The sequence below is a fragment of the Schistocerca nitens genome, chromosome 4 (assembly GCF_023898315.1).
Source record: "Schistocerca nitens isolate TAMUIC-IGC-003100 chromosome 4, iqSchNite1.1, whole genome shotgun sequence".
In the NCBI taxonomy this organism is placed as follows: domain Eukaryota; kingdom Metazoa; phylum Arthropoda; class Insecta; order Orthoptera; family Acrididae; genus Schistocerca; species Schistocerca nitens.
Window position 1 is genome coordinate 584,507,196 of NC_064617.1, and position 18,593 is coordinate 584,525,788.

The window sequence follows — 18,593 nt, forward strand, 5'->3', positions numbered from 1 at the left end:
CAAGGCAGTATGGCAGGTTGGTGATCACTCAGCAGACGCAAAGGCGACACTCAAATATTAAATCCGGAGAAGCACATATATTCATCAGATGTTTGTCGTGAATAGGAGAGGCATAAAGGTCACAGATCACAAACACTGTTTAGTTTTCAATTGGCGACCGACGAATCGCAGCAAAATTAGTCGCCCTCTTTGGGAGGAGACTGCAAAGGCGCTGGAGAGCTTGAGAAACTGTTTGAATAAGCAGTGCAACATAACGTCCTACGAGATAGATCGTAGTATGCCAGAAGACCGCATGTGATATGGGAACTTGAAAATCTGGGGAAATAAACTGTAAAAGCTCAGCTAGACAAAATAGGATGCATGAAGTGAAATGGTTTTAAGGGTTTCACGTCAGATAAATTTTCCGGTAATATTAAAAACAGAAGATGATGACATAACAGGCGTAGGATTGCTTAGTAGATGGAAAGTAAAGCAAACAGCAAACAAAGAACACGGGCATGATAATAGGAATGAGAGAGGAGGAAGTTTAGCTTAGTTCTACATTACATTTCAACTTCTAATGCAAATATTCCGTTCGAATATCACAAGAAGACGCGGTATATCTCGAAAAGGCCAAGAGGAACAGGAAGATATCAGCAGCGTTACAATGTGGCCAGAAAGAGAATCTGAACTCAGATACTGGACTGTAGGCTGTAGCCTGAATTAGACGTACACTGAGATCACAACCTAGTAATGATGAAGAACAGGCACAAGAAACACATTCGAAACAATCAACACACTAGGAGGGACTGATGACCTCAGATGTTAAGTCCCATAGTGCTCAGAGCCATCTGAACATTTGAACACACTAGGAATTAAGATATTGTGGTACTGAACAACTATCATCTAAATTACAAGTTTAGTGAGGCTATAGTCAATTAGATGTTACATATCAGGATAGGTAATTCAATTGAGAAGGGATGGACAGCTCAAAAGAGCGCAACCACATATGTTGAATAAGCTGATACAGTAAAAGAATGGTAACTACGAAAAAATTCTTAACGACGTAAGACATACTTCAACTGATCCTCGAGAAAAGGAAGAAACATGAAAATCTTAACAAAAAGAAAGGATTACAGAGTTATGAGTAAATTTGGAAGCGCAAGGACGCTAGAACGAAATGGCTGCTGGAACCATATGAAGTCAGCGGAAACTAAATTGTTCACCGAAATACAGATACACCTCGTAGATAAATCAAAATCACTTTCCCAGGAATTAAAATCATAGTTCGACTATTGAGCGCATTGCAGGGGGCAGGTATAAAGCGTTCATTAAGGGTCTCTACGACGCCGACGAACTGTTCGTAATCATAATCGAGCGGAGATAATCTGCTAGGGGCATCTTCTCGCTGAGATGCTGAAGACTTATAATTCTACATGGATGTGGGGTTCAATAACATTTCCTCGAAATTTCTAAAATAATTTTGAGTAGCGGCAAGCAACGACTGGCTCAAATGGTTCAAATGGCTCTGAGCACTATGGGACTTAACATCTGAGGTCACCAGTCCCTTAGAACTTAGAACTACTTAAACCTAACTAACCTAAAGACGACACACACATCCATGCCCGAGGCAGGATTCGAACCTGCGACCGTAGCGGTCTCGCGGTTCCAAACTGAAGCGCCTAGAAATACTCGGCCACTCCAGCCGACCAACCAACGACTATTCTGGTTCATTCACAGAATTTATGACGTATGAGACATCCCTGAAATAACAATCCACATAGTCTGGAAGATAGCAATGCCAGAGAAATAGCATAACTGTCAAAAAAAAAAAAAATTTAACAGGTTATGCAATCACGTTACCGAGAAGAACTGTACGGTACATAGTATCACGAAAAAGATAATTTACAACCTTTTAGATATTGTTCAGTTAGTCTTTAGAAAACGAAGGGCTGCAAGACGGACGGTTCTGTCATTACTCGTGATAACACTGTGCAGCAATGAAAATGTAAATCGAATGAAAATAGCCAATTCGTATCAATTCTAATGCACTAATCGCGAATATCACAAAGAAAATCATAAATTAGCTCTATTATTCATTTTACACTGCTTTATTACCGAAAGATAATTACAGGCCGGCCGGAATGGCTGTGCGGTTCTAGGCGCTACAGTCTGGAACCGGGCGACCGCTACGGTCGCAGGTTCGAATCCTGCCTGAGGCATGGATGTTTGTGATGTTCTTAGGTTCGTTAGGTTTAATTAGTTCTAAGTTCTAGGTAAATGATGACCTCAGAAGTTAAGTCGCATAGTGATCAGAGCCATTTGAACCATTTTTGAAGTTAATTTTATAAGGATTTTTATGTTAAGTTTAAAATCAAATATTGTAATGTATATAAACATTCTGAAAAGAATTTTAGTGATCTTTCTGTCTCCCTCCTCAACAAATTCAAAAATTTTTGCACATTTGTTTCCAGATTAACTACCAGTTGTTCAAGTTGACTGCTTTTGAAGTGTGCAAAAATGCCACGAGTTTGTGTTAACAGTGCTGACACATTTTGCTATGTGTCTCTGGAGAAGTGACATTTGCTTCACAAAAACAGCAAATAACTGCATTGATTAAAAAGCTTACAGCTGTTATTTTGGTTGCCAAATAGGTAAATCACGATAAACCCTGGGCTCCATATGTGATCTGCAACACTTGTGCCAGCATCCTCAGGAATTGGATGCATGGGAAAGGGCGTTCAATGCCCTTTGCAGTGCACACGATCTGACGTGAGTCAATAACCATGTCAGTGACTGCTACTTTTGTATGGTTCCTCCTATCAGGAAGGGAATACCTAAGAAGAAGAAGCGGACAGTGATCCATCCTAACATTCCATATGCCATACGTCCAGTTCTACATCAGAAAGGATTGCCAATACCTGAACCACCGACATAGTACGGGATTACTTTTGACGGAGATTCCGAATGTCCTGAACCATGTACATCACAAGATCCAGAGCTTCTTCCAAATAGATCGTCAACTTATTGAGCCGTGCAGGGATCGTGTTCATGGCATTTATTGTTCGTCATCTTCTGTTACTGTACTGCCGCCTCGGTTTCTTATTCCATTTACTGGCGTCACTAATTTCCTGCCTTACTTGCTCGTGAGCGGCAGCAGCAGCTTGTATCGATAAGCGCACTGTTGTACCATCTCTAGAGCGGCCGATAGTATTTACGTGTCGTCGTGTGTCTCACTGTTGATTTGGAGACGGACCAGCAGCGATTCGGTGTGCAGCAGGAGTGAAGTCGGGGACGGAGCGCCGGTGAGGCGCCGACAGGCAGTGCTCACCAACCGCTGGCGACACACATGAACGGTCCGACGGAGGGGGATTGAAGCAGGACGACCGATGGTTGGTCGTTCGGTTGGTCGTCTCATCGGCCGAATTATATTTGGTCCTTTCACCATTTCCGGGCCAGCGGTCGGTCGGCTGGCGTGGAGTAGCGAAGAATTCTCGGCGGGGGGTACTTTGGCCGGGCCCACTGGTGGTCTCTACGTGGTGTCGGAGTGTGTGACACTGTTTTCATTGCTACAAGCTCCGTGGCTCACCGACCCTCGACACGAAAGTTGAGTTTTGATTTAACCTACCAGCATGTCAAGACTGTTCACACTGTGTCGTTTGGAGTTCCTTGTCGGCTGTCGGGATACCCCCCGAGCAACAACGTGGTTTTCAAGTTGGTAAATTCTAGCCACCCACAGGTGGAGTTTCACTGTATTTGGTTATTTGAACTGAAGTGCACCAGTGGAATCTTGTGCCTTGTGGCCGTCAACGTTCCGGTTACCTGCCCTGGCCATTGATATAAATTTCAGGCAGTCTAGTTTCCTCATCATGCTCTTGCTGTCCAGCACGGTGTGTAGTTTGACAGCTCCATGTATTATTGGTTGTGGGTACCAATATCTTCTACGTTGTTCCGTTGAACTCCCTGTTGTCCCCTGGTGGGGTGAAGTGGAAGTTACCTTGTTGGTGGGTCCGTTGACTGTTGATCAGTTGGGTTGTCATCGGATCGTCAATGGTTGGCCCAACTGCCGAAGCGAGCAGTAGTGTTTCAATTACAGGCCGACCCACGAACATCTGAGCGCCCTTGGGTGTACTGTCTTATTTTTCTTTAATTTGTTCTCTTTGTACTTTTATGGATTCTAGCAGATTTTTTTTAAATTTGGGTTGTTTTGCTCTTAAGGCTTTCAGCCTAGTTTAGAGTACTGTTTCACGTAAGCTCTTTGACATTTAAAAAAATTTAATGTTGTTGAATTTTAAGTCTTGGGCCTTCAGCCGATTTTGAGTTTGAGTTCTTTTGCTCTTAAGGCCATCAACCTAAATTAAAGAACTGTTTCACATAAGGCGTTTGGTATTTAAAAATACTTAATATTACGGAGTTTTAAGTGTTACGCCTTCAGCCGATTTGAATTTAACTTCTTTACGTCGGCCTAACTAAAGAACTGTTTTATGATAAGGCTTGCCTGCTAAATTTCTGATTATGCATGAGTTTTAATTATTGGTCTTGAGCCGTTTTTAAATTAAAGTGGCTTTCAGCCAGTATTTACGTCCCAAGGATTAAAGCTGGGTGTTTTTTTCTTTTTTTTTTTTTAATTCGGATCTTGTAATGTTTGATCAAATAATAAACTGTATGTTCTAGTGTAGCTGACAGCCCATTTTTGACCCCCTTTCCACAATTTATACTTTCTGTCCTGTCCTACGGTATTAGCTAGTGGGTGTCACTTATGATCCACAAAAACTGTGTGAAAATGAATTAAGTGATATCATTAGAAATTTGGAGCTCTCTAAAGTTAAGGCTGAGATTTTAGCATCGAGAGTGCAGCAGCGCAATTTTCTGGAAATCGACGTAAATGTTTCGTTCTACCGCAGAAGAGAGCAACAGTTCACTTTTTTTTTTTTTTTAACATGCAAGATGTTCTTGTGGCATGTGTATACATAAATGGTCTAATAAAGGCCCTCAGAATTAATTACAACCCTGATGAGTGTAGACTCTTTATTGATTCGTCAAAGCTGAGCTTAAGAACAGTGCTTTTACTTATTAGTAATGAGCTTCCCTCTATTCCAGTTGGGCATATTGTGCATATGAAAGAATCATACTAAAACATGAAAATTTTACTAGAAGCTATCAAGTGTAATGACTCTCAGTGGCAGATTTGTTGTGACATCAGAGTGGTTTCGCTGCTAGTTATTGTATACTAAATATTGCTGCTTTCTGTGAGAATGGGGTAGCCGACTTCGTGCATCTCATTACAGTGAACATGAATGGCTGACCATAAAATCTCTTCATCCAGGTATGAAGAACATTAAGAGTGAAACTCTAGTAGACCCTAAAGAGATTCTGCTGCCGCCCTTGCACATCAAATTGGGTCTCATGAAAAGCTTTGTTAAGAGAGTAAACAAAGACAGTGATGCGTTTAAGTACTTAAGGCAACAATTCCCTTACTTAAGTGATGCCAAAGGGAAGGAGGCCCACAGATTTGAGAGCTTTTTGGAGACCATACCTTTCATGGAATCATACAAGGTTATGAGAAGCTAGCATGGGAATGTTTTAAAACAGTCTGTTTACAGTTCCTAGGAAACAAAAAAATGGTTCAAATGGCTCTCAGCACTAGGCTACTTAACTTCTGATGTCATGAGTCGCCTAGAACTTTAGAAATAATTAAACCTAACTAACCTAAGGACATCACACACATCCATGCCCGAAGCAGGATTCGAACCTGCGACCGTAGCGGCCGCTCGGTTCCAGACTATAGCGCCCAGAACGGCATGGCCACTCCGGCCGGCCCTAGGAAACAAACGAGCAATAAATTACAAGGACATTGTAGATAATATGTTGTCATTTTATGAAAAACTTGGTTGCAACATGTCATTGAATATTCATTTCTTACATAGTGATCTTGACTTCTTCTCCAAAGATTGTGGTGCAGCAAGCGATGAACATGGGAGAGATTTCATCAACATATTGCCACGTATGAGAAGAGGTATGCCGGAAAGTGGAGCCCTACTATTTTAGCAGATAGCCGCTGGACTGTCATAAGGGATGTTCCCTAGTATGTGTATGAACGTTAAGCCATCGAAAACAGTCATTTTCTGAATTTGTCTCTGAACAAAATATGTAACTGTATGTGCTGTACATATGGACATTTACCATCTGTAGTCCTTTATATACATTTGTGAACAGTTAGTTTATATGTTTCTTTAGTGCTTTACATAGTTCTGGTACAAACCACCAAGATTCCGATTTAAATTTGGCAGGAACAAACATGCAACATATTGAAAAACTCTTTAAAATTACTCTTTACTGGTATTTGTCCACCACTCAGTTACTATTAATCACATTAATTCATTCAATTAAAATGTTAATCAGAAAAAGTTAGTGTCATTAAGATCCCTACACTTAAAACTAATTTTTTTTTTCAATACAATCATCAGGGGCAGTTCCACCTGAATCCAGGATTTTACCTCTCCAAATCCGTCAAATTATCCTGGGTACTGAGTACTGTCATAGTAAATTAAATTTGGCAAAGAAACATACCTGCTGTGTACTGCGATTATCCCCTGCCTGCTTACCCTATAGCAACTTCGATCCTTTTGTGTTCGTTCACTTGATTTCCAATCTGTGAAATACCTGTGGATTGTGTTTTAAACTGTGGTCACTGTGGTCCATGTTTTTCCAAGAGTAGTCACCATGAATCTGAAGTCACCATGAATCTGACAATGGAGGTTGAGTTGCGACTAACGATTTTTCCACATTCCTCTGTCTTTTGGCACACCAGTAATTATCAGTTGGAAATTTGTAGTAAGATGTTATGGGACCAAATTGCTGAGGTCATCGGTTCCAAAGCTTACACACTACTTAATCTAATTGAAACTAACTTATGCTAAGGACAACAAAAACACCCATGCCAATGGAAGGACTCGAACCACCGACAGGGGGAGCTGTACGGATGGTGACAAGGCGCCTCAGATCGCCCGGGTACCTCGCACGGCCAGTTGTCAGTTGAATCTCCCAACTGATTAAGCAAGGAGCCTTATGAAATGAGTAAATAAATAGTGAGCTCTATTGGACGGCATCTTTTATCCTGACTTCTTGCTAAAGGTACCCGAGTAAACTGCAGCATGCTGTATCCGTATTAATGTGAGGTCCTACATATGTAATCCTGTGCGTTGATTCAAACATCAACACTCTGGTCATATCCCCAAGGTACTAAAAGTCAGGCTACACGCGGATGTGGCGATTCGGTAAAGCCCGAATCCGGCAGGTGTGTTAATAGCCATCAAAAACATTCAGTTTGAAGTAGAGAATGCTCTGTATTCTACAAACAGAGATTACACAACTCATCTCGTATTTGGAGGAGAACAAGGCGTTTAAGACAATACAACAATATACGTTGGCGAAACCAATTGCCTCAGTGCTGAAGCTGCAGTTATTACCTGCTGTTCTAATGGGTCACAGCCTTTTCTGTGTTATAGTATTTATTACTTCCTGTATATGCCCAGTTGTGAAGAATTTAAGGGCCGAAAGTGTTTTTCCATGTCGGAAATTGTGATGACTTGTGAACAATATTAGTCTTTTTCATACCCAGAAAATGGTATATTACCGAATACAGCTCTGTGTAATGCATTTTTAAATGCACTAACACCTTTGGAAGTCGCCTTAAAAAGATGTTCGAAATCACGTTGGCAGCAGAACATTCCGTCAGAAGGAATGGTACATCTGAGCCATGAATGGCTCGCGTTGGTGCTCTTGGTAGGTTTCCGCCCTCTGTTGCAGGCCAGAAGTATAGTTTAGTTGGCATGGTTGCTGTTGTTTGTCTTCTTCTCATGTTGACTGGCGGCACTCGGTTTCTGAAGCTGTCCATTAGAGGCAGCAGCGGTGGTTATCGATATGTAGTAACTGTTTCCCTATCTTTGGGGTGACGTTAATTTTCTCGGTCGTGTGAGTGTGGCAGTTCGGTTGGGGACTCAGGAGGAGCCAGGTCCGCGCAGTGCGGGAACACGCCAGGACTGCTGGCGGAACACATGGATTGCCGGATGGAAGGGCTGTGGTCACGTGGGTGCACGGCCTCGTCGTAAGCCAGATTCTGTAAGCTTTATGATGAGTGCATTTCAATTCAAGTAGAGAAACCTCCACCATTGTGACATCTCACGATTCTCCAGTGACATGGTTCATGTTGCTGCTCTTAGTGTCGTAGAGCAGCGAGTGGAGTGCTTGGGGAAAGCGGATCTGATTAGCTTTCCTCGACTTCTTATTGCTATTTACTGCGTTCAGCTTGTTACAATTTGTTAAGTTCAGCCGGCGGTATTTTTCTAGCCTGGTGCCCGCTAACGCCCCAGTTACCTGCCCTGGGGGTTAGTGTATGTAACGACAGTGTACGTTTCCTCGCCTTGCCGCTGCTGTCCGATAAGGCGTGTAGTTTTGACAGGTTTATTGATTGTAAGACGTCTGTGATTCTTCTACTCTGGTGGTAGTGATTCCTTTCTCGTTCTGGCTGCTCTAAGCACAGTATTCTGGGGGGATAGTGCAGTCCACCGGTTCCAGCTAAGGCGTGTAGTTCCATCGTTGCATTTTATGGGACGTCAGGTAGCTTCAGGAAGATTATCAATAGTCATTCATTAGACTACCACTAGGCTGTGTTGCCATCTTGTGAAGTGAATGCAACTCTTGGCTGACTATCTCATCACTCGCGAAAGTGTTTGTTGCCGGACCTTCTGAGAGGTCGATTCCTGGAGCACCGTCTGTGACAGGTCCTTGTGTTTTATTATTGTATTATTTATTACAGTACATTGTAATGCGTACATTAAAGTTTATGTATGTCTAGTTAATAGTTCCGGACGCCTTCTGTAATAAATCTAGCAGTGTAAGGGTTTTGTTACAAGGATACCATCATCTTATTTCACCCGTTTGGTGGTCAGTTGCTTGTTTCTTTTAATTAACCATTTCTTGTATCTGCTGTTTTACAGTAGGTTTCTAAATTTTCTATATAGCTGTCGTTCCTGGCGTGTAGGGCTTTCAGCTGTAATTGTGATCATTTGCTTTGAATAAATAATTCGATATTTGTATTTTTAGCAGTAAGCAGTAAAACCTTATTTCCTGCCATTCATGGGGTGTGATACCTTCTGCTGTGTTAGAGCCAACTTACTTTTTGTGTTTCAATACCTGTAAGTTGTAGACTGCTGCGAGTTCTTAAACATTCTTAATTTATTGCTATTCTTGGCGTGTAAGGCCTTCAGCCCTGATAACAGTGGCTTTTTTTTATTATTTGTTTCTGTATTTTATGGTGATTTGCTAAATTGTAACGCACTGAAAACAGTATTATTTACACAGTTGTATATTCCTTGATTAGTAACGTGTGGTTTTTTTTATTAATTGTTGAGTCTGGAGTTACTGTTTTATAAATAAATATGTGTAACTGTAAGAGGCAACCAATAGTAACTGATTACGGCCCCGTCCACAATCGTAACCTAATCCTGCCTACCCTTGACTATCAGGTCTCAACATCCTCGAAGGAAATAAGAAAGCTCCCAAACTTGAAGGAGCTACAGGAGAAAAGCCAGAGACAAACCTCGCCGCTAATAAGGAAGTTTCCTACGGTGGAATGCCAGTGTATTGAGGAGACATCTAGAAGAACAACCATTACGTCAGGGAAGAGCAACGTGAGTCTGTCTCCAGGAGACGCGTTTAAAGAGATAAGAAAATTTTCTACAACTTTCACAGAAAGATCCTAATGGAGGGAATAATATTTTCACGATAAATGTACATCATTCCTCTGCTCTTGCGTTAAGCACCATCTTGTAGGCAGTAGCTTCATCAGAGAATGTGCGTCATGGGTAGGCAGTATGTACCCTGTGCCTTCCCCTACGTGAGGTTCAAATGAAGAGACTTGCTGAACTCATAATGCCGGTCCCCGTCCTTTCGGCCTCTGTGCAATTTTTAACGCATATAATGTGCTTTTGTGCTCTGAAACCACCTGCATCAGGAGTAGAGCAATTGAGACCTTCCTAATGTCATCACACACGTGTCTGATGGTCGGGGGGAAATTATACACTTCAGCACTGAAACAGGATTGTTCACTGTTATCTCTCCCCATGTACGCCCTCCAGCCCTCGCACACACATCTCAACGAGAAGTTATCGGTGACTTAAACTCAGGTTATCACTTCCCCTGTGGGTTCGCCTGCCAGACGAAGCGGCGCCGGATCTATTGAAAACTGGTAACTCTACAGCATACTTTCTGTCTGTGAACACCTGGCAGCTCCTAGGAATAGGTGGATCATTTTGCCACAACGATCCACCATGCCGCTGAAGCATCCATCCCACAGTCATCATGGCAAGTAAAAGGGCAGCGTGTCTCTCGGTGGAGTGACGAGTTTCTATCCACAGGCAGTGGCAGGAAGGCGGATCTTTATTGGCTAAGGGACGTCCACCGCATAGAACCACCAAGCTTTTCACCGAATTATCAGAGAAAGAGGCAGAAGAGACCCAGGCAACAGTTCCTGAACGCAGTAATGCCTTACACTTAAAGTATAATCGTACAGATTACCATCATGAGAATTTCCTTGAGAGAACGGAAGACTCCGGACGAATGTGCGAGACAATGACGGAATGTTTCGCCAGCAGTTACTACTACTGGCAGAAAGGATTCAACACTAGCGACTGGCTCATGAGAGGAGCAATGGGGACTTCCACTACAGATGAAGAATATAACGGCCCCTTTTCTACACTTGAAACTTTGTCTGTCCACGATAGAGTCCAACACAGAATGTTAAGGCACTTCCCAAGGAGAAGGAACTCAATTCTTCCACCTTTTTTTAATTTCAATTTACCGTATTGTAATTTTCCCATCACCTTAAGGAAAGTAATTTTAATTCTACTTTTAAATTCTCTGCAGGATCATGCATGTCCGAGAAAGTAATGTGTTGTAGCCCTCACTAGCTGCGTGGGCAAGACATTGGAGGGGACGCTCTGTCTCCGCCTTGTCTGGTACTTAGAATCTTGACAGGTACCTAGTAACATTCAATATATGTTCCGGAGGTATCACTCCTCTTTCGATTATCCAGCCTTCCCGTAAGTTCCTAAACAATCGAGAAGGCCGTCATGCTACTTCGACGCACAGTACGATGCTTGGACAAGTCCATAAAGGATAAAATATGGAAATGCAACAGGGTGACGTCGTCGGCAACCGCTGATCTTTCGACAGAAGCACATCCTGCCGTTTTTAAGCATAACAGCAAGTAAGCACTGTGCAACGGAATTTAAGACTTCAAATTTCAGAAAAACTCTGCGAAGATAACACTCACATACACTATAAGCAGTAGCGTCATTAAATAAATTCTCTCTGGCTTCCGGCCGCGTCAGGTGGTTAAAATCCCACGAGCTTTCGACGGAGATGTTCTCAGTCATTGTCAAGTGGTAAGAATGACTGCCGTGTAGCCGTGGCAGCGTCGTTATACATATAGCCGCACTGCCGGCTGTGACGTCACTAGTGCTCTCCTCCTCGCCAAATACGGTAGTGTTTCCGTACCGCGTCCGTCACGCCCGTTTGAGCCTCGCGATGGCCTGGTCCCAGGCTGTGCTGTGCAGCAAACCGCCGTCCTTGTTGGTGGTGTTTTCAGAGGTTTTTATTTCAATACCTTCTTTTATGACGTTATCCCAAAATCCCTTCGTCCTGATAAAGACAGATGTTTCGTCGAACAGAATTCGGTGTCCATTTTCTAAGGCGTGTTTTGCCACGGCTGATTTTTCTCGATAGCGTAGGCGTAAGCACCTCTCGTGTTCCGTCCGGCGTTGCTCCACAGTACGTATTGTTTGGCCGACGTAGTAATAGCCACACTGACGTGGTATCTTGTACACTCCAGGCGTTCTAAGCCCTCGACGGCCCTTCATGAGCTGGCGAATTTTTGCTGGGGGCCTGAACACCGATGGAATGTTATATTTCAGTACCACAGAAAGGCAGAGACACAAGTTTCTTGCTTTCTTCTTCGGTGGTGTTGTCTTCTCTGTTGGTGTGTTTCTTTCGTGTCACACCAGATATAGCCTGTTACACCTGTCATGGCTGCACCCGTTTTCCCGGAAGACTCTTCGGAGGTGGCTCAGTTATAGTGGCAGACTTTCAGATGGATAGCCAGCAGCTCGCTATCGTTTAAATCCAGCTGCCTCCTAGTGAAGTGTAATACCATCAACAAGGACGGCAGTTTGCAACTCAGCACAGCCTGGGACCCGTCCATCGCGAGGCTAAGAGGGGCAAGACGGCCGTGGGACGAAAACACTACCATATATGGCGAGGAAAACAGCACCAGTGACGTCACAGCCAGCAGTGTGGCTATATAACGACGCGGCCACGACGACACAGCAGTCTGTCTTACCACTTGACAATGACTGAGGAGAGCTCGGTCCAAAGCTCGTGGGATTTTAACCACCTGACGCGGCTGGAAGCCAGAGAAAATTTTATTAACTCATATCCCCGCGAAACCATGCATTCATACAGTAGCGTCATTGCAAATCAAGGATTGCCAACGTCAGAAGTTATCGATAGTGGAATTAATAATCAACGGATGAGGTAGCATAAACATTTACTGTTTTGTGACAAGGGGAGAGCAGAATTCCATGCAGAATTTAAACGAAGACCACTATCTCTCTTGTAAGGGTAGTTGTTAAATTAATTTTCACGGTTTTCTTAGTAACACTATCCCAATATCTGGGAGCACATGTCAGAATCTCTGTGTTATATTCCATAGGATTGTCGGTGCCAAGACAATGTTCTGCTGTGGCGGATTTGCTTGGCTGCTGTAAGCGAGTGTTCCGCTTATTCTCAGTACATCGGCCCTCCATAGACGTGATAGTCTGACCAACATGTGACACGCCACAGCTGCAAGGAATACGGTACACAGCCGCCTTACGCAAACGAGGGCCATCTTTTACGCAAAATAAAACGACCCTGATCCTGCATGGTGGTCAAAAAACGCACTTCACATCGTATTTCCGTAAAATACGACCAATATTGTTCGAAATGCTCCATGTGTAAGGCAAAAATGCCGTAGATCTCGGTGCCACATCGGCATTGTCATCACTCACGTGGTACATAACCTGTCGACAGCGCAACCCACATCTGATCTGTCGTTCATTATTACCAGTCTGCGACAGGTGACTTCGAGACCCGCTGCCTCAGCTCACTGTCTCTTAGGGTCCGAGATGACATGGAGACCGTGAAAGTACTTAGTACCCCTTCACGTTGAGCCGGATGGTGACAACTATCAGACTGCACATAAAAGTCAGTGTGAGTAGGCTTCCTATGAACGGCATATCCCAAAGTACCATCCACCTTCCTCCTGACCAAAACATCAAGCAAGGGAAGACAGCCATCCTTTTCACATCCATCGTGGAGTCAATATTCGGATGGATGGAATTCAGGTGTTCTAAAACACCGTTCAGATTCTCGCTACCATGAGGCCAAACAACCTAAGTATCGTCCACATATTTGAAAACACTCGCAGGTTTCAAAGCCCTCTACTTCAAGACACGTTCCTCGAAATCTTCAATGAATATATTGGCAATAATAAATGAAAAAAAAATCCCATCGCAACTCCACTTCTCTGGTCATGGTACAGGTCATCAAATAAAAGTAAATGTTAATCAACTCATGTCGAAATGGGCTAGTTAATTAGGCACAAAATTTTAACGGTAACGAATCAGACAGAGGAACACGAGTGAATAGCGAGACCACATCACAACTTACTACAATATCGAAGTCATTCAAACGGACCACATCCAAACTTACTAGAATATTGGAGTCATTCACACGGACTCCCTCCAATCGACGTAATAAATCGGCCGAGTTCTTTGTGCGCTTCTCACACCGACCTACTGTAGGGTTCAACAGAGTAGCAAGATGTTTCGTTATACGGTTTGTCGGAGCAGCAATGTTGCTCACAATTGGACCAAGAGGAACCCCTTGTGGACTTAGGGAGGCAACATAACCTATGGGGAGCAACACATTAAGAATTGAGACTCTTGGTAGTCTCCTGCAATAAGGAACTTTTCTTGAGGAGGCTGCTGATCTTCCAACCGACAGTTTTTGTGGGGTAAACACAGATCCTGCAATTCCCTGACCAGACTGTAAACACTGTACCTTTCGAACTTAATCCTCCTTGTCGAAAACAATGGTAGCATAACCCTAGTCGTCAGGTAAAATAACGATATCCAGATCAGCTTTAAGTGAATTTAAAGCAGTCATCTTAGCTACCATTACTGTTACTCTTGGGTGGACGAGCCACAGTCAACACACAACATGCCCGACCTGCCTCCTCTTCAACATCAGAAGGTGATTTAATAACAACCTGACAAACGGCTGGAAGTCGGTGAAAATTTAAACCATTCCTTAGCACGGATAAAGCTGCTTCGTCAAAGCTTTCCTCTGTTACAATTATCACAGGACATCGAGATACAGCGTTAGACTCCGAGCCGCGGAAACATTCAAACTTCGCCAAATTCCCGGCACTTACTGTTTGAAATTCCCATTGAGACTGCGAGCATGATGCATCATCCAGCCAAAGGCAATAAAAAGTCAAAATTTTCGTTTCAGTCAATAAATAAATCCAAAACAATTTCTAGGAAACAAAATCCACCTGTCGACGAGTGTAATGGATCCTTTCACGAACAAGAGTTTCGAACCACAGCCCTTTCTCGCTGACGCATCCGTCTTCTCTGTTTTCCTTTATTCTCTGTAGGCTGTGCAGCAAGTGGAGTCGGTCTCATTGCTTCTCTTTGAGATTTTTGCAATTTTTGACCATAAATTACTATACGTTTACTAACGATGGTAATTTAAATCCTAATGCTGGAAATTTGTTTCAAAAGTTTTATACGACTATGGTCCCCCAGGAAGGAAAAGCCGCTAAAGCTCGTACCAAACAAATGGAGAGAACTGTTCCGGTTTCCCACGCGCCAAAGCTGTAGGCAGAGGGGGAATGAAGCTTGCTGCCACCCATAGCAGACTGCATTACCACATACCATCTACCCGGGCACTACCACTCCTGCTGATAAGAACTCTTTAGTGTAATCACCAACATCCTGTCAGTCCTTCCTCGCTGGTCACAACTGCGACCTTCGTGTTTTTTAGGTTATTATCGAGAGTACACTGGCCAAGGCCTCAGCGACGGAGAGGGTCGGTGACGGGTTTTCGGCACTCGGTGCGGCAGGTCGCCACATTCGGTCGTGCCGTAAATTTTGCGCTCGGCCGCCCATCAATTTTTCCGCCACAGTCCTCTGGCCAGCCGGAGTGCGCCTGCCGCTATGCGCTTGCTCGCTCGTTCAGTGCCCTGCTCTATTTATCATCAGTACAGACAGCCATAAAGTTCACCATAGTCCAATTATTATACTTTGTTCTATTTACTACAGACGTTCGTAAATTTCTTTATGTCAAAGGTGAAGAGGCCAATGTTACTTAATCAAGGATATGTAGTAAGTATGTTAGGTATTTTTATTCTACGCGTAGACTGTTGCGCCCAAGAAAACATAAATATTACACATAGCATCAATACGGTGAAAAATTTCGTATTGGTTACTTCCTTTTCATGGTATTCTAGTGTATCTTTTTGGCTCTTGTCTTTACGCCACTTTTTAAATATTTATATGACATAGACCTTGCGGGCAGCTTTTGGAAAGAACTACCACTTCTGTATCATTCACTTGAGTGAGCTGAGTGTGCTTTCATATAACAATATGTATTACAGTACGTATTTATTTCGAAGTTCAGTTATGCCACTCTACCATTAATAATGACATGTTTTCGCGGCATCCTACAGCCGAAGCCTCAATGTCGCCCTTCTTCCTTATTCTCTTTTATTCTTCTTTTTTCCATGCTTCTTTGATACTCTTAGCTACCATTGCCGCCTTACCGTGGTCTTCCTCACCTTTTTCTTCCAGGAGGTTGCACGAAAATGTTCTCCTTGCGATCTTCTTCCATTCTGTGACATGCCTTAGCAATCCAAACTGTCATTCTTCTCTTGTATCTGTAGTACTATAACGGGACTGAGCCCTTCCACTTATTTCATTTGCTACGCAGTTAAGTTTCGAAGCTCTACGCGTTCTTCTTATCTAGTCCAACCATTTTTTAAATTTATTTCTGCTATTTCCCAACACCCACTCCCGTAAGTGTACACATACGCTGCTGAAAGAATGAAATACGTGCATCAAGTTCTGTTACGTTTAGGCTATTTTGATACAGACGGAACCTGTAACCTTATTGCAGAGCTTGAGATCTTCGCTTTTAGTATATGCAACAACTACAGTCTTTCCCCATCTGTCGGTTGTGTTATGCACTGCAGTATCAGGTGATCGCTTGGACGGAAGTGTTGCTGTAGATTCCAGTCTGTCACCTGTAGTTCGTTAATATGCTATAGGGAGGCCAGCGAGTTAAAAAGGTGTGTTGGACAAGGTCACCGATGCAGTACATAAAAACCGATTTCTGGCTATCTCTGCGTTGCAGCTTCATACGAGCACCGCCAGAGCACTGAAAGACGATACCAGAAGGGCCACTGGAGCCCCTGTGTCCAATTACATTGCAAGAAATAGGTTACCAAAAACGACCTTATGACCCAGACGTCTTGTTCGAGTACCCCGCGTGATACGGCATCTCGCAGTTCGCCTTCAGTTCGGGCGTTCCCATTTCAACTGGCAACATCTTCACCGGCCAATCATGTTACTCCCAGAAGAGCTCAAATTTCCTCTGACGCAAGCGGTGAGCGGTACCTGCCAAATGTTGTCCAGGAAATCAAAACATTCAGCATTGGTTCTGTGATGATGTAGGGAAGCATCAATGTTGATAGCCTTACTGCCAGGTAGTGGATGTTGCGTACATTTCTTCACATGCGTGATAGTGCCAAGGCCCATGTGGCGTGCATGACAATTGCTATACTGCGGAGCCTAGACCAGTGTCGAGTCCCGACATAAACCTCAGGCTTCAAAGAGATGACCATGATCGTCTTGTTCCACCATGGACTCTCCAAGAACCTTCAAGGGCTCTCGTTGAAGAATGGGAAAGGATACCACAGGGCGACCTTCGTAGACCTATACGGAGCATTCAAGGTATGTACTAACCATCATGGATGGAACACGTTTTATTGAAGCTCTCAAAGTCCAATGAAAATCACACAGGACGACTTTGATTTTGATTTTGATGCTTGTCTACATTTCAGATGTTGTTATGTAAATGAACGAGGATGTAATGAGTTTAATTGTGTACGTAATTTCTGGAAGATGAAGATGTAATCCGCTAATATACTCAGCCCTCAGTTATTGCTCAGTGGCGTAAGGTAGACGTCGAAAGTCATGTACCCATAATTCTTTTGAGCAGTGTATGATGATAAGCAGGTACCTGACTTTTTGAAGCGTATTCACTTCTTGAAGATCGCACTCCCTAATTCTTGGGTCATACAGGGGTTACACACACATAATACGCTATTACCATTAATAACAACATTCATAGTTCCTCCGACAAGCTCGACGACACTGACATCAAACGTTACTTGTAGCACAAGTACCTGATACTAAGGAATACTGTCATTTCTGCCTATGAAGATTGATGTCGACTTTGATGCGCTATGACATATTGCTGCATGTAAGGCAAAGGCATAAAGGGCCTCTGTTGAGCACGATCTGATACCTCCACCGCAACCTCAAAACGTCACGGCAGAGTGTAAGGAAACTTATAGTGGCCGGGAGACAAGCAGTTATTGTAAGCATAGTATTGTATCGTTGACTATCGACAGTCCCCTCTCTGCCGAGCGCAGAGCAACAGTGGGGAGTCGTGGCGTAACTTTCGTCGAACGTGGGTGAAATGTTGTGTTGATCCAGTGGTTGCAGCGTGTATCTTACAAGTTACGGTGAAGTCATTGAAAATGTTTGCCACAAACGTTTTGTGTTTAATTTCAGTGTTCATGACGCAGTATACATGTTTCTCCAAAAGGTGATGTTTCTCGGTGTCGTGCGTCGTGTTGGGAGAACAACAGTCAACCACGTAGCGACGGTCACAGAAGAATAATGTGAACTTGTATGATCCTCATTGCAAATTGTAAGTGAAAGAAACACGTATTTTTGTGTCTCATTGAATATCACGAACTCAGGTGCTTTCTAGTTCGTATATCGTACCCGAATTTTTTATGGAGCACCTGCGTCGCGATTTGGTCACGCGCACTCTCACGTTATAAGCTATTTAATTGTTTAGTACCGTTGGAACAACTGTGCCAATCGTCGACTGATGAAACATCAGTTGAACAGTTATTAATTTTGTGTTCTATGCACCGTGTTTTTGCATTGGATGTCATCATTTAGACAGCAAGCTTATACGTCACAACGGACACGTACATGGAGTACAAATACTGATCAAATGGTTCAAATGGCTCTGAACACTATGGGACTTAACGTCTAAGGTCATCAGTCCTCTAGAACTTAGAACTACTTAAACCTAACTAACCTAAGGACATCACACACATCTATGCCCGAGGGAGGATTCAAACCTGCGACCGTAGCGGTCACGCGGTTCCAGACTGAAGCGCCTAGAACCTCTCGGCCACCCCGGCCGGC